The sequence below is a fragment of the Pelobates fuscus genome, chromosome 7 (genome assembly GCF_036172605.1).
Source record: "Pelobates fuscus isolate aPelFus1 chromosome 7, aPelFus1.pri, whole genome shotgun sequence".
Lineage (NCBI taxonomy): Eukaryota > Metazoa > Chordata > Amphibia > Anura > Pelobatidae > Pelobates > Pelobates fuscus.
This window is the reverse complement of record NC_086323.1, coordinates 101,844,642-101,860,782: the sequence shown is the minus strand read 5'-3', so window position 1 is coordinate 101,860,782 and position 16,141 is coordinate 101,844,642. Positions and strand designations below refer to the sequence as shown.

At 38.9% G+C, this 16,141-nt stretch overlaps 1 protein-coding gene across 1 annotated transcript in view; it reads right to left on the bottom strand.

The window, feature by feature from the left end:
- Positions 1–14,619, bottom strand: part of SLC6A6 (solute carrier family 6 member 6) — a 64,335-nt gene extending 49,716 nt beyond the window's left edge. The window contains exon 1 of the mRNA XM_063426288.1: positions 14,328–14,619. The gene's annotated coding sequence lies outside the window, so the exon portion shown is untranslated. The remainder of the gene's footprint in view (positions 1–14,327) is intronic.
- Between the last annotated feature and the right edge of the window lie 1,522 nt (positions 14,620–16,141).

Here is a 16,141-nt window from a genome sequence, read left to right as displayed (position 1 = left end):
ACAACTGTTTATTACAGTCATAAATCTGTGTAGATAAGGATCTCATTAAGACCTGCTGCGGAATAGTGTGTAGCCTCTCCCAGGCAGAGTGTGGTGAGGGTTTCAGTATAACTACTTAAAGGTGCGTGTGTAAGACATAGTGAAAATAAGATGTGTCTCTCAATGACTCTCGGGTTTTTTGAAGAAAATGAAGACTGGAAGCTGTGGACAAAGCGTCTTTTGTAGATGTGAAACGCGTTCTGATTCACTTGGCGTGAACTATGTCTCTCTCTTCCCCTCTCATGCACGGCTTGTAATATTTGCAGTTGATCTGCCGATATTGCAACATGTTTAACGCCAATACAGACATCAAATAAAGAGGATTGATTTAATATAACTCCCTTTTCCAGAAGTATTTTTTCTCTCGGTTGAGTGCAACATTTTGTTTTTTAATTATGGAAATAGTATGTCAGTGCTTCTCAAAACACTTACAGAAGATTTAGAGGATTTAGAACTCCTCTGAGGGTCAATTAAAGTATTGAGTATTGAATCGTAGTCAGTTGAGAAGTAGTAGGTCAATTCTCCTCAAACTTTTTCATTGATTTGTAGCTCTTTCTCAACACCGCTCTAAATATTGTAAAAAAAAAAATTATATCAAGTATTTATGGTATTTTACCATTAAAATAAAAACAGAATACATCTGAAACCTTTCATGGCAGGATGCTGCAATGACAGTGTTAATTTTGGCACCAAATTTCAGTTTAGTTTTAGTCGTATTTTAGACATATGAATTGTTTTAGTTGACTAAATCTCAAAAAATGTAATCCACAGAATTAACACTGTGCAATGAGCTACTCCTATTGCCAGGTATAATAGGGTGAGGTAGAGGCAAAAAATGCCTACAAAATTCAAAATATAAACAAAGAAAAAAATTAGACCTGTGCTGCAGATACTCCACACTGAAGTCCCCACAGTGTATATCTAACCAAAAAACAAACACGAGTCCTGCGCATCCCTTTTAGGTATGCACACAGTGCTACCACAGTTTATTTGAGGACAAAGTTAAAGCCTAACTTTAACCCCTTAACGCCGTTACGGTGTTCTATGCCGTCCCCATTCAAATGGGCTTTAAAGCCGTTGCGGCGGCATAGAACGCCGTAACGGCTTGCAGCCCCAGGAGGTCAGATTTACTTACCTCCGCCGGGAGGGAGGATATATATATGTATATATAGTAAAATTCTACGTGTATATTTAAGTAATCTTTTAGCATAATTACGTGATTTTACTAATTAAAATTTGATTGACATGCCTGACAACCCAGGCTGTTTTCCTTGGGAGACTTCACTGACAAATATTAGTGTTTCAAAATGATAAATTGTATTACAACAATGATATTTTCAGTAAAAGTGACGTTTTTTGCATTTTTCGTACGCGAACGGCACTTTTACTGACGATATTGTTGCAATATGTTTTACTGTTTTTAAACATTTATGTTTGTGTTCATTGAAGTCTCCCAAGTATAACAGTACCCCCTATGTACAGGTTTTATGGTGTTTTGGAAAGTTAGAGAGTCAAATATAAGGCTTGCATTTCATTTTTTTCACATTGAAATTTGCCATATTGGTTATGTTGCCTATGAGAGCGTATGGTAACCCGGGAATGAGAATTACCCCCCATGATTGCATTCCATTTGCAAAAGTAGACAATCCAAGGTATTGCAAATGAGGTATGTCCAGTCATTTTAGTAGCCACTTAGTCACAAACACTGGCCAAATATTAGTGTTTTGCTTTTTTCACACAAAAACAAATATGAACGCTAACTTTGGCCAGTGTTTGTGACTAAGTGGCTAGTAAAAAAGACTGGACATACCCCACTTGCAATACCTTGGGTTGTGTACTTTTGCAAATGGTAGCCATCATGAGGGTAATTCTCATTCCTGGGCTACCACACGGTCTCAAAGGTAACATTAATAATCTGGCAAATTTGAATGTGAAAAAAATAAAAAATGGAATGTGCTATATTTGACCCTGTAACTTTCCAAAACACCGTAAAATTTGTTAACGGGGGGTACGGTTTTACTCGTGAGACATTGCTGAATACAAATATGGGCATTTTATTGCAGTGAAAGTGAACAGTATCATGACATTTACCGCAAAAATTTCAATGTACAATTTTTTTTTAAAATCATTTCTCACAGTTTTTTATTTTTTATTTTATTCATAATAAGTTATGTTTCATATATGAATAGTTCATGAGAAGTTAAAGCCCTATTTCTCCTGAACAAAATGATATATAAGTGCGGGTGCACTTAATATGAAAGAGGTGAACTACAGATGAACAGACATATAGCGCAGATTCCAGTTTTTGTTTACATTTTGTTTTGATCAGCACGTGTACTATTGACTCCGTCCTGAAGGGGTTAACTTTGTCCTCAAACTGTGGTAGCACCTGCGTGTGCACACCTATACTGGATGAGCAGGACTTGTGTTTGTTTTTTGCCAGGTATAGTTTAATGTATATCCTAGGCAATGCAGCAAATTATCAGTGAAACAGCTCATGTATGAAGAGATCTCCCAAAGAGACTATGTTTCTACCTACACGGGAAAATAAATCTTCTCCCAGCAGATATCCACAAATAAACACCTTTTCCACTAGGATAAGAATTCAATAGGCGGAAAGTTTACAAACATTTTATGGCCGAGCAGCTTTCACTTGTAAAAACTGCAGCAATGTCACTGAGTGCAATGAGGATAACCAGGGACAAGGTGTGTTTTACCAAGAACAAACAAAATGTATTTTTATTGAAGTGTATTTAGTTTATGCACACAGTTTACTCATTGTTTTATTGCTGTTGCAAGTATGCAAAGAATACACTCTGCTCTAAGAGGCGAGTAAAAGTTATCTGGCACAAAGAGCATTATGAGGGTTACAATTTACAAATAAAAGGGCATGATGCAGAGCATGTAGCGTGTAATACCGCCTAAGGCTGTGAACAGAATAAATATAATATTATCAATGCTTTTTTTATTTTTGTACATCTTTATTTGGTCAGCAAGTTTACATTAGAGACGCCTCAACAATAGAGAAGTTAGTAATCACAATCCACAGTACGTTGCGGGTCATAAATTGTATCTCAAAGCAACTTGCATGTTTGCAATTGTCTTAGTATGGTGCAATTCAACAGATACCATTGTGATACATGTTTCTGGCTTGTCTGTAAATGAGAGATTGAAAGATGTGAAGCATCAAATATTTTATCTGCCAATAGGGTTTGATTATTGGGCAATCGCACCACATGTGTCAGAGTGATCCCAGCTCCTCCCTGCATCTCCAACATGTCAAGGGAGCAGTCAAGAAAATCTTATGTAAAACCTTGGCAATAAAGAACCACTGAGATATGAGCTTATAGTAAACTTCATGATATTGTCAGTTAATAGAACTCTTGTGGTTCAGGATAAGAACTTTAGCCCACTGGCCATCTGAAAAGGTGTGTTCAACATTGTCTCCCATTCTCTTTTAACCCCTTAAGGACACATGACATGTGTGACATGTCATAATTCCCTTTTATTCCAGAGGTTTGGTCCTTAAGGGGTTAAATTTTCTGTATAGGCCTGATATGGCACTCTCCATATCCTTGCTTCCCACGCACAGTGCCACGAACCAGGTTTGGTCTCCGTGGACAGCTAGCCAGTATGCTTTGGTAGAAATGTTTGATTTGTTTGTATCAGTATGTTTCCATGATATAAGGATCCCTGCCCTTCTACAGCTCAATCAAGCTTTGTATGCCTCCCACATTCAGTACATGGCTGATGGGCACATGTGGTATCTGTCTAAGATATTGTATATCTCTTGCCGATAGACTGCCATCGGACCCAGAGTGGGGGATTTTTGTGTGGATCTTCAGAGAAAGAGCCATACTTTGAGAGTTTTTGAGATCGGCGCATTGGTGGATATTCCATTTGGTGAGGTCATCGTGGTGGTCTTTCACACCAAGGAAGGAAATGGGGCACTGGTACCCACTGTGTCCAGCGCCAGACAAAGTTTTGTGGTCAGTATTGTATGCCACTCCAAGACCAGCTGCAGGACAGTGGCTAAGTAATACCTGCACACATCTGGTAAAGGCAAGTCTCCATTTGCTCTTGATAAGCATAAAATGTCGTATCTGAGCCAAGACTTTTCCCCCTGCCATATGTATGCAATTACCGTGGATTGCAATCTCTTTAAAAAAAATAAAAAAAATAAAAAATTGAAACTTCACTAACGATTGTTTGACACAGTCAAAGAAGTCTGGGCAAGACACTCATTTTCAAGACCGATACCCTCTCGAGCCAAGATGTGTGGGTACGTCTATCGTTTAAGGTCTTAATGAATCGAGCGAAGAAGCAAAATATGTTTTCTTTAAAATAACTTTTCTGTTTCGGATGTGATCCAGACCCCCAGATATTTCAACTGGGCTCTGCGCCAGTGCAAAGGAAACTGGGAGCGTAACGCCTCCGATTCCTGATTGGGGATTGTGATGTTGAGCACCTCACACTTGGGTCTAATTTTAGATTGAACTGGCTGTCGTAATCCTCGAACGCCGACGTGAGATTCAGGAGTGAATTTATCGGGGATTCAATGAAAAAAAGCAAGTCTGCGACATATGCTGCCACTTTGTGCTCTAATTAGTCAAAGCTTTTTTTTAAAGCCGGTCTAAAATGTATAGTTCAGAATGCACCCAGAAGGCAACATGAACACTTCTTTTCTTTACTGTAAATAAATACTCCCTATGAGCTATTTGTTTAAATTCCACAAGAAATTCAGTATTTAGATTTAGTAGAATTGTTACATGCCACAGATAACCAGACCCTGGGCGCTTAGGAGAGAATAATAGCTAGTGTTGACTATATTGTCACAGACCTCACATCCATCTCACCAGCTATCTCTCATAAGGCTTTTTACAGTGAATGGAATTTATTCAATAAACTGTGAGCTGGGGCAGATTCATCCATCCTCCTATTTTAGTATCAAAGTTTGCAGTTCACTACAAAATCCTGTTTTAGTGAATACATTTTATATTTAATTACATTTAAAATGTATGCCATGGGGCTAACAATTTGAAATTAAATTTTGAAACCATGTGGAATTCCCAACAATTTCCATTTTGTGAATACCTCTGTCAGTGTCAGCTCTGTTTCCACCATTTCTCATAAAATACATTTTGTCGGAACAGGATTAACCATAAAGCAACTCTAGGCGGCCATTAAGCACCCAGGGGTTAGACAAGGGCCCCCAAACCATGAATTTGCTCCATTAACTATCCATATGCTAATAGTGAAGCGAAGGGTGTGGGGCGTGGAGGACAGCCTAGGATCACATGGAATCTTAATCCTTCTCTGTATTTAGTACAAGTTCACTGTATCTTACACGCTCCATTTTGTCTAGTCAAGGGGTAGATCCCAGATGTTGTAGAACTACAACTACCTTGATGCTTTGCATGCCATTAGAATGACAAAGCATCATGGAAGCTGTAGTTTTAGAACATCTGGGGATCTACCTTTTGGGCACTGCTGGTCTAGACTATTTCTGGCATGTTATCTATTTAGTTTATTTATATTGTATAGACTGTGAATACTGGAGTTGAGTCATGGTATATTGTCTCTATGCTGCATGCTTCCAGTACTTTGCATGCCAGAGTATCTGAGAGGATGCAAAGTGTATTTCCTTCAGTAGAGCTATGAAAGGAACTACATGTCATATTTTATCCTACCTTATCATCAACAAATTAAAAAAACCTTTCAAGATTATTCATAAAGTTACCAACTGCAGCAAATTAAAATCTGAATTACAAAATCTAGACCGAAATAGCTGTCCTTGAAGAATTTTTCACATGGTCAAAGAGGGACCCTTTAATTTTAGGGGTGGGGCTGTTCTGAGAAATTTTAGGTGACTTACTAGTAACAATTTATGCAACTAAAATGTAATTTACTAGAATTTACACCCACGATGGCATAGCACAGTAAAAGAAGACACCTGAAGCTTTCTAATGTTGTCTTCAAGGGTGGATGTCACATTACTTGCAGTTCTACTACTTAAAATACCCCAGATTTGACCTCCTCTCCTGAGTACAGCAATACTACACAGGTATATGATTTAGGTAAACTAGAAAAATGGTCAGAGTTGTGGCAACTGACATTTAATATGTATAAGTGCAAGATAATGCATCTTGGACGTAAAAACCCAAGGGCAGAGTATAGGATATTTGATACCCTACTAACCTCAACATCTGAGGAAAGGGATTTAGGGGTGATTATTTCTGATGACTTAAAGGTAGGCAGACAATGTAATAGAGCAGCAGGAAATGCTAGCAGAATGCTTGGTTGTATAGGGAGAGGTATTAGCAGTAGAAAGAGGGAAGTGCTCATGCCATTGTATAGAACACTGGTGAGACCTCACTTGGAGTATTGTACGCAATATTGGAGACCGTATCTTCAGAAGGATATTGATACTTTAGAGAGAGTTCAGAGAAGGGCTACTAAACTAGTTCATGGATTGCAGTATAAAACTTACCAGGAAAGTTTAAAGGATCTTAACATGTATAGCTTGGAGGAAAGACGAGACAAGGGGGATATGAGAGAAACATTTAAATACATAAAGGGAATCAACACAGTAAAGGAGGAGACTATATTTAAAAGAAGAAAAACTACCACAACAAGAGGACATAGTCTTAAATTAGAGGGACAAAGATTTAAAAATAATATCAGGAAGTATTACTTTACTGAGAGGGTAGTGGATGCATGGAATAGCCTTATAGCTGAAGTGGTAGAGGTTAACACAGTGGAGTTTAAGCATGGGTGGAATAGGCATAAGGCTATCCTAGACTTGAGATAAGGCCAGGAACTAATTCAAAGTATTTCGAAATACTGGGCAGACTAGATGGGCCAAATGGTTCTTCTCTGCCGTCACATTCTATGTTTCTATGTATATCTTTGCCAGATTTATGTAGAACTTAGGATCAAATTGGAAAAATGCTCTAATTTTGACATGCCTCTTTGCTTGCTTCCCAGAGACGCTGTTTATTGAAGTTACTCTTTGTGTCACAATAAGGAGCAGTATCACGCTATTTCTTTTTTTTTTTAATCAGGCTTTTTTTCAACATTAGCTAACCCTACCTCTATCTAAGGTTATCTAATCATAACCTTCTCTAACAATAACCCAGTACCTCTATGTAACTCTATCCCTAATAACCCTAGCCTAAACTAACCTTTACCCTATATAATTGTAATGCAAGCTAAAACTAACTGACCCTATCACTAACCCTAGTTGACCCTAACCCAACTAACAAGATTGGGTCCTTACCTGAGGAAGAGATGGCAGCAGGATGCAGTATGGGAAGAAGGCAGTCTTATGCTCAGGGCAATGTTCTGCTGGGAATCCTTGGGTTTGTCATTCATGTGGATGATATTTTGACACGTACCACCTACCTAGAGATTGTTGCACACCATGTGTACCCCTTCATGGCAATGGTGTTCTCTGATGGCCGTGGCCTCTTTCAGTAGGATAATGCACCCTGCCACACGGCAAACATTTTCAGCAATACTTTCAGAAACATGACCGAGTTCACAGTATTGCTTTGGCCTCCATATTCCCCAGATCTTAATCCGTGGGATGTGCTGGAACAATAAATCTGATCCATGGAGGCACCACCTTGCAACTTGCAGTACTTAAAGTATCTGCTGCTAATGTCTTGGTACCAGATACAACAGGACACGTTCAGAGGTCTTGTGGAGTCCATGACTCGATGCATCAGAGCTCTTTGGCAGGACGAGTGAGACCTACATGTGGTGGTTTTAATGTTTGGCTGATGTGTGTGTGTGTATTACAAAATCCAGTTCACTCACTAAACCAACTAAAAGAGCTGAGCTATGAATCAAGCATGCAAAGACTGGGCTATATGTGAAATGATAGCAGTTACTGTATGGCTGCTATATGTGTGCATAGCAGTTTCACTTATCCTAAATGAGTAAATAGTCCTCCATTTTAGAAAGATTTGACGTGTTACCTGAGGTCTCCTGGGATTTTCTCCCTACATCTCTGCAGTCTCCAGGAAATCTGGAAGCTCCTAGCAGGCTGATCACTCTCAGCCAAAGCGTTAGGAGATGCACCGCTAGGCTTAGCTCAGGCAGAAAGCTTCTGGCTCTCCTGGAGGCTGCAGAGAGGCGGTGACCAGAATCTTTGCAGCCTCTCTGCAACCTCCAGCACAGTAATGATTATGGTGCTTAGAGTGCACCACAGGAAAAGTGAGGTAAGTTTGGTTTTGTTTTTTGTCTTTTCAAAGGTTACATTTTTTTTCCCTACAACACTATATAAACCCACGCTTTTCTTCTACATCACTCTGCACAGCAGACAATTATCCTACTTTTAATTATCTGCTTAATCCTTTTCAATCTTCCTTACAACTGTTTCCTTAGGTGAACTTTCTTTTAGATTCACACACATAGTTGTGGCACGCCACTGCCAATGTTCTTACATATTCAACATTCAAAATACCCCACTTAATGCCCCCAACCATAAATCTTTTTTTAGAGCAGGCAAGGAAATTACAAATACAGGTTTTTGTAAGATTTGTGAACATTTATACACTTGTTACAAAAACACACACACAACCTCTGCTATATATGTATAAACATGACCTATGATGTTTTATAAACACACGCAACCACCATTGTAAATGCATATAAAAATGCTCTGGTATAAATATACACACCTTTTGAAAGATATGAATGTGGGATTGAAGGAGTGTGTAAAAATTGGGGACTTACCCATGACACAATATAAATTTCCTGTTGCTATAAGCAACATAAATTGCCTGTTGCTATAAGCTGGGAACACATATGAGTTGTGAAAGAAAGACAGGGGTGATCTACCGCGCCAAAACAACCACACAGATAAAGATATTATTTAAAGTGTCCTTATAGTGCAAAAAACCTGGGACTGTTGGGTTTTACTTTCATATTAAAAAGACAAATCTGTTGTTGGTTAGCAAAGTATAGTAGTCACGTGACTGATATTAAACAAAAAGGAGTTTATTCACTAAACACTGAAATGTAGTGAATTGAAAACTAACAGGGCTTATAACTAAAGTGAGAATTTCAAATTTAAGGCCAAAGTAGTTGCACTGGAAGCATAAATTACTTTTTTGACTATTATGACCTTAAGTTTGGAATTCACTTTGAATTCTCTATTTAGTGAATAACCCTGATAATTGCCAAATATATTCTAAAAGAGTTGAAGAACTTTACCAAATCACAACTTTTTGCCTACTTTTTGCAATTTGTTGCAAAACAAAATGTTATTTTAAGCTGTGTATGTTGATGCTTTGGTGTGTATTTAGTGAATACATCCCAAAGTATCAACATACACAGCTTAAAATAACCATTTTTTATGCTTCCTGTTATGGTTTTAGTTTAATATTACTCTACAGATAAAGAAGAAAAAAATATTTGCAGTTGTAAAACAAACAGTGATAAAGTTTCCGTGGCGTAGAAGTTTAACCCTATTAGCATATTTTGGAGAATCAGAATTAGATGTTTCACATCCAGAGGGCCTGCGAGTGGCAGTATGGCTACACTGAATCATTGAGGATAAGTGCAAACCATGCCACTCATCAGAGCATGGCAATAGACATCTTATCGGTTACATACAAATTGCTGGCAACCTGCTGGTGATAAACAGTTAATCCCATTGCTGTGGACTACAACACTCATTACCCTCTGCCAAACACTCTAAAGAAAGACTCCACTGTGTTTTCCTTTGTGCATGAATGTATAGACTGCTAAACAGTTCCACAGTTTGATTAATAAAACATTGCAAATGTGATAAAGTAAACAAAACAAACAAAACCTTTGATGGTTAACTCAGTAGCTGCAGTCATCAAACAAATGTATAACAACAACAACATCAATATAAAACGTGCCAGAAGAAAAATGCCTACTAGATATTACCCACCATTCAGTATTGTGCAACCTCAAGGAGCTCTTAAATACCATAACACATGCAGAGTACATTCTGTACATTCTGATACAAATGCATATTATTAGTTTGAATTAGCTTTCTCCTAGGAAAGCAGAATGACTGGAATGCATCCCAGCGTGGGATAGACCACAGGATCTAGGACCGTTTCAGCTATGCTCGTCAGAGTGTAAGCTCACAAGACCAGTTACAGAGCAGATGTTTACACATAGTTACCAGCAAAGCTTTACAAATCCCTGTAGCAGCCTGAGCAACAACAAAAAACACATTACAGGATTCTACAGGTAATGGCAAAGATTTACAGTATATATATATATATATACGGTATATATATACCGGTGTATATATAGAAATTTAATTTGCACCACAGTAAACCAGCTAAAGAACTTAAAGTCACAATGTCTCTAATCGGGTTTAGTTATATAAATGACCATACCATGGCATGCTTGTCATACTGCCAATGTACCTAATTTTTACAGGGTCCTTGCTACTGTCTCAGCCACTTTTCTTGGCATTGCTTTAATGTACCCAAGCCTCCCAACTATGTCAGATTCTGATTAAGCAGGATAGCGACAATTTGAGGCCCCTGTCTTGTCCTCTGGGACACTAGACAAAGGTCCCCATAAAAACGAGTGAGTTACTAAAAAAAGGAACACTCTAAGTGTTAAAGTGTCATACTAACTACTTAGATTCAGGACCACCCAAGAAATATAATTTAATCAATGTTAGTTTGGATTATTTAACAGTTTCGCCTCAGTCACTGCTCCGATCCTGAATGAGATCATCATTACTGATGAATCTCGGCCAATCCAGTTCTTCCGCCGAGGTGCAGCAATGGCGTGGCTATTGTGCATGCACGGCAAACTCCATGCTGCGTTAATTATCATTTCATCATATACATGCATTGGCTCAATGTATCTCTATGGGGAGTGTTCAGTGTCTCATGAAGAGGACAATATTAGGTGGTATATGTACCCAATTTCTCATTAATGGGGTCCACAGGGAGCCTTGGTTTGTAGATGGTCTCAGCCCTCCATGTGTTACTTTGTCAACAGCACTCTATAACTTATGCTTGCTCCTGTCGCTACTTAAAAAGCCCTTGGATGACTTCTGAATTATGAAAGTAGTTTTTAACCCACGGCTAACTAACCAGGTTTTAGACAGCCATTTTCAGGTTCCTTTGACTAGAAGAAGAAGAAAAAAAAATTGGTAGAGGTGTATTGAAACCGTAGTATTTGAGCAACATTAATGGCTGGGCAGAGGAGAAAAAGCATCCGATAGATTGTGATAATGTGTATTTTTCCTCAAATTCACGAAGTGCGTTAGCATCATCTATCTGATGCTCTCCCAGCCAAATGTTTTAATGAAGAAATAAAGGTATTTTTACAATGTTTCCTTATTTGTTGGTTTGGTTTATTTTGTTTATTTTTTTTTGCTTGTATGCACTGGAAGTCCTTTGACTAGGACCCTTCTACCAAACAAACAGACTATACAGTAGCTGTCTACAGGAATAGGACACATTATTCATTTTATTTTTCCAGCTGTTCTTTGTGATCCCTTTGATCATTCTGGAGTATAACTTGGAGCAGTGTATTTGTACAGTCTATGTGTCTTTGGCAGACGTATGTCTCTTCGTTGAGAGTTGAAAACCTGCCCAAAGTGTATTCCAGTAAATAGTTATGTCCTACTATGATATAACAAGCGGAGTCTCAGTACATGCCAGGACCACCAGCACAATCCGTTATGATTACTTAGCTGTGATTGTTGGAACTTCAAAGTAAAAAAAACAAAATCTAGCCAAAATTGAAAACCAGACAATTTGTAGATTTTTCATATTGGCTAATTTAGCCTAAAATATACTATTCCTTTGTCAATTCTACACATTTCCTGGAGGAATAAACCTCCTTGGGGAATGAATGTTAAAACACAGAGTTGTTACATTAAAATTTGTCTCTAAAATACGTTTTAAAAAAAAATCTCATTGTCTGAGAGATAAAGAAGAACAGCCCAAATTAGCTACTGACCCTTGAATCTTCATTTTAACATTTCTGTGTCAAAAAATATGTGATAATATTAAGACCAAAATACAGTGAGACATCCACAATTGTTCTAGAACATTCTGTTTTTTATTTTAATTTAAACATCTGCTATATATTGAAAACATCACACTGTGACATACTGAAGTCACAAAACAGAATTTTAGTCAACTGGGAACCAAACTTTAAAATGTAGGCAGCAATAGCTGATTTGTAAAAATGTTCCACGTGATCTATATAGTGGTTCGATATTTTAGTCTAATTTGATTTTCAAAGTACTACAATTCAATGTTTAATGAATAAATCCTACACTATTGGACTGAATATAATAGCCTATTTGTTAGATCAGTTTGACAGCATAGGGGCACAGCTTAAAGACCCAGGAATGATGCTTTATAGCTAGCAGTGACAGTATTTGAACTGTAAGTGAATGATTCACAAAATGTTTGCTTTGGGGCCATGTCTCACAAGCATTGAAACTGAAACCTCATGCTTTTCTATGTCAGTTGTAATCATCATTACAAACAATGCGCAGAAATATAGGAAACATTGCAAACACAGTCACAAGCTAGTGACATAGCTTCAGGTATTTCAGGTTTGTTCAAAATACTCTGCTCACATGCATGAATTTACAAAGCGTAAGTTCTCCCAAAAAATTTTTAAATGATATAAATCGTACCATGGTTTGCTGCTTTTTCATAACCAGTACAGAGCCTCTGCTCAATAAGTATAATTGATAGTGTATTTTAAGTTACAGGGAGGAATTAAAATACTGTTCAAACAGTATGGGTGCAGGATGTGTCTACAGGTAGAGGTACAGTATACCATTATAACTTTTTAAACAAGAGATCACAAGTTACAGCCTACAGTATAACTATAGTTATGGTGTCTATGCTTGACCCTTTTACTAAGGACACTGACTAATCACCAAGAATTTAAATCCCCGCAATCCTGCAGAATGCATCTTTAAAAAGCATCCTTTTAGGGGATTGTATGATCAACCTATACATAGGTAGCTGGCCGTGACATTAAGGTGTCGGAAGCACTCTTACAAGTGGAGGTACAGTGACCACCAGTGATATCTCTTTAGGTATAATGGAATGTTTGTTGTTTTTTTACCTATAGGTATATCCACTAGTGACAGTTTCTCTTTTAGAGAGAAACAGCAGCATTACCGCATGTAATAATCTCAATAAATTACCAACATGCTCTCTAAAGGTAGGCATCACAGTATATCACCAGCAGTCTCTTTGCAGGTATAGGTGTCAGTATATCATAATCACCAACAGTCTCTTGATAGGTAGAAGTCTCCGTATATCACAAACCGTGTCTCTAATAGGTAGACATCTCAGTATATCACAAAAAATCTCTTTACAGGTATAGGGGTCAGTATATCACCAGCAGTCTCTCTATAGGTAGAGGTGTCAGTATATCACCAGCAGTCTCTCTATAGGTAGAGGTGTCAGTATATCACCAGCAGTCTCTCTATAGGTAGAAGTCTCAGTACATCACCAGCAGTCTCTCTATAGGTAGAGTTGTCAGTATATCGCCAGCAGTCTCTCTATAGGTAGAGGTGTCAGTATATCACCAGCAGTCTCTCTATAGGTAGAAGTCTCAGTATATCACCAGCAGTCTCTCTATAGGTAGAGGTGTCAGTATATCGCCAGCAGTCTCTCTATAGGTAGAGGTGTCAGTATATCGCCAGCAGTCTCTCTATAGGTAGAAGTCTCAGTATATCGCCAGCAGTCTCTCTATAGGTAGAGTTGTCAGTATATTGCCAGCAGTCTCTCTATAGGTAGAGGTGTCAGTATATCGCCAGCAGTCTCTCTATAGGTAGAAGTCTCAGTATATCACCAGCAGTCTCTCTATAGGTAGAGTTGTCAGTATATTGCCAGCAGTCTCTCTATAGGTAGAAGTCTCAGTATATCACCAGCAGTCTCTCTATAGGTAGAGTTGTCAGTATATTGCCAGCAGTCTCTCTATAGGTAGAGGTGTCAGTATATCGCCAGCAGTCTTTCTATAGGTAGAAGTGTCACTGTATCCCCAGCAGTCTCTTTATATGTATAGGTGTCAATATGTCACCAATATTTTTTTATGACAGTATATCAACAGTTGCCTCTCTATAAGTGGATGTATATGAGCAGTATGTTCTCTATGAGAAGTAACCATATATAAGTATGGGTAAAATATGCAGTATATGACCAGCAATATCACAGAAGTATTAATGACAGTAAATAGAATGTAAAGTATCTCAGCAGGTAGAGGTGGTAACATACCTATAAAGCATTAATGTATCCTACCTAGTGCTGGTCTGTGTACCCCAGTCTGTCTAGCTCAGCTCCCTGGATACTGGGTATTGATGTTGCCAGGATCTGGTCACTGATGGCTCCTTGATGCCAGGCTCTCTATGCTCCCTGTGTACATGAGCTTCCAGCTCAGACTGAGCGCATGCAGGCTCCCAGTGTCTGTATAATGAGCTCAGCGCAGGGCAGCAGCCTCCCAGTGTCTGTATAATGGGCTCAGCGCAAGTCAGCAGCTTCTCAATGGAAAATCACAGGCTCCATCCTCACACACACACAAGGAGCAAGCATGAGGGGGGCGTGGCCTGTGTGAATGGGGCGGGGTTTGCGGTGAGCTTTAAAATAAGTGGGCGGGGTTGGGGGAAAAGAAGATTCTTCTAACCCAGCACGTGCTCAGTATTACAGTCTGATATAGTTGCATTGCTGTATAGGACTTTATATAGATCTGCATGGTAAGGCAGATTAATACATTATGTAACATTGCATGTTATATACCATGATATGACCTTATATCACGTTTAATTATATTAATTTACATTCTATGATTAGCTGAACGGCTATTACAGGACATGAATGGTAGTTATCATGTAATCCTATGGCCAGGTCACCTATGCTTTTGTATACAAAATTGTCTGATTCTTGCACCACATTTTGGTCCCAAATCCCTCTTTTATATCCGAATGTTCCCCTTCTCTAGGAGTTCGGATTATTGGTGTGTCTGATATAACAGAAGTTTAAAGACACATTACTTACTGTATTATTGCTGTGGTACTCTGTGTTTTGTTGTGGTTCTAAATTTGATTTTAGTTACATAAATTTTTAGTAAGTAATCTAAAACTTCAGCCCCACCCCTGGTCACACACGCACTCACACCCCTAAAACTAAACTGCCCCTCATTGTCCATTTATTGGGAAGTAAGTCCCCCATAAAAGTAAAAAAAAAAAACAGCAGGCTTGGCCTTTTTAGAAGTTTAAAAATATATTTAAAAATGTCAAAATAACAGAGTGAAATGGCCGGTAAATATATAAGCTTGTTTGAACTGGGCATTCTTTACTGCTAGTGTTTGCCAACAGGAGCTGCCATCAGAAATTTTGGGGCATCTCACACAGCTCAAGGTCTGGGTCCCTGGATCCCACCGAGAGTCTGCCCACATGGATGCCATGTGTGTAGTGCATGCAGTGTGTTCATAGTTGATGTAGAATGTGTGTGTGTGTAGTGCATGCAGAGTGTGTATATAGTGGATTCAAAGCATGTGTGTAGTAGATGCAGTGTTTGTGTAGTGGAGTGGCCTGCCATCAAAAATGTTGGGGCTTCTTACACAACTCAATGTCTGGCCCCCCAGGGTTCATCCCGGAGTCTGCCCACATGCAGTGTGTGTGTACTGTGGATACACAGTGTGTGTGTTGTGGATGATGTGTGTTTAAAGTTGATGTAGATAGAGTGTGTGTGTACAGGGCCGGTGCGTCCATAAGGCACCAGAGCAGGGTGGCGCAAAAATCAGAATCCCCTGCCTCTGGCTGGGGACTCAGATTTTTCAAATTACCTCACTCTCCCAGCAGCCTGCAGCTGGGAATCCAGGGAAGTCGGCTGGCCTCTCCTGATGATGTCAGGAGGAGGGGGCATGGTTTCCACTGCTCTTCTCCCAGATCTGCTGGGGAGTCTGGGATAAGAGTAGTGGAAGTCACGCCCCCTCCTCCTGACATCATCAGGAGAGGCTGGCCGACTTCCCTTCCCTCATGCTGATCAAATATGCATTTCTCAAGTTTACAATAAAGTCCATTATCAAGCAATGCTTGTAATACTTCTTTAACATG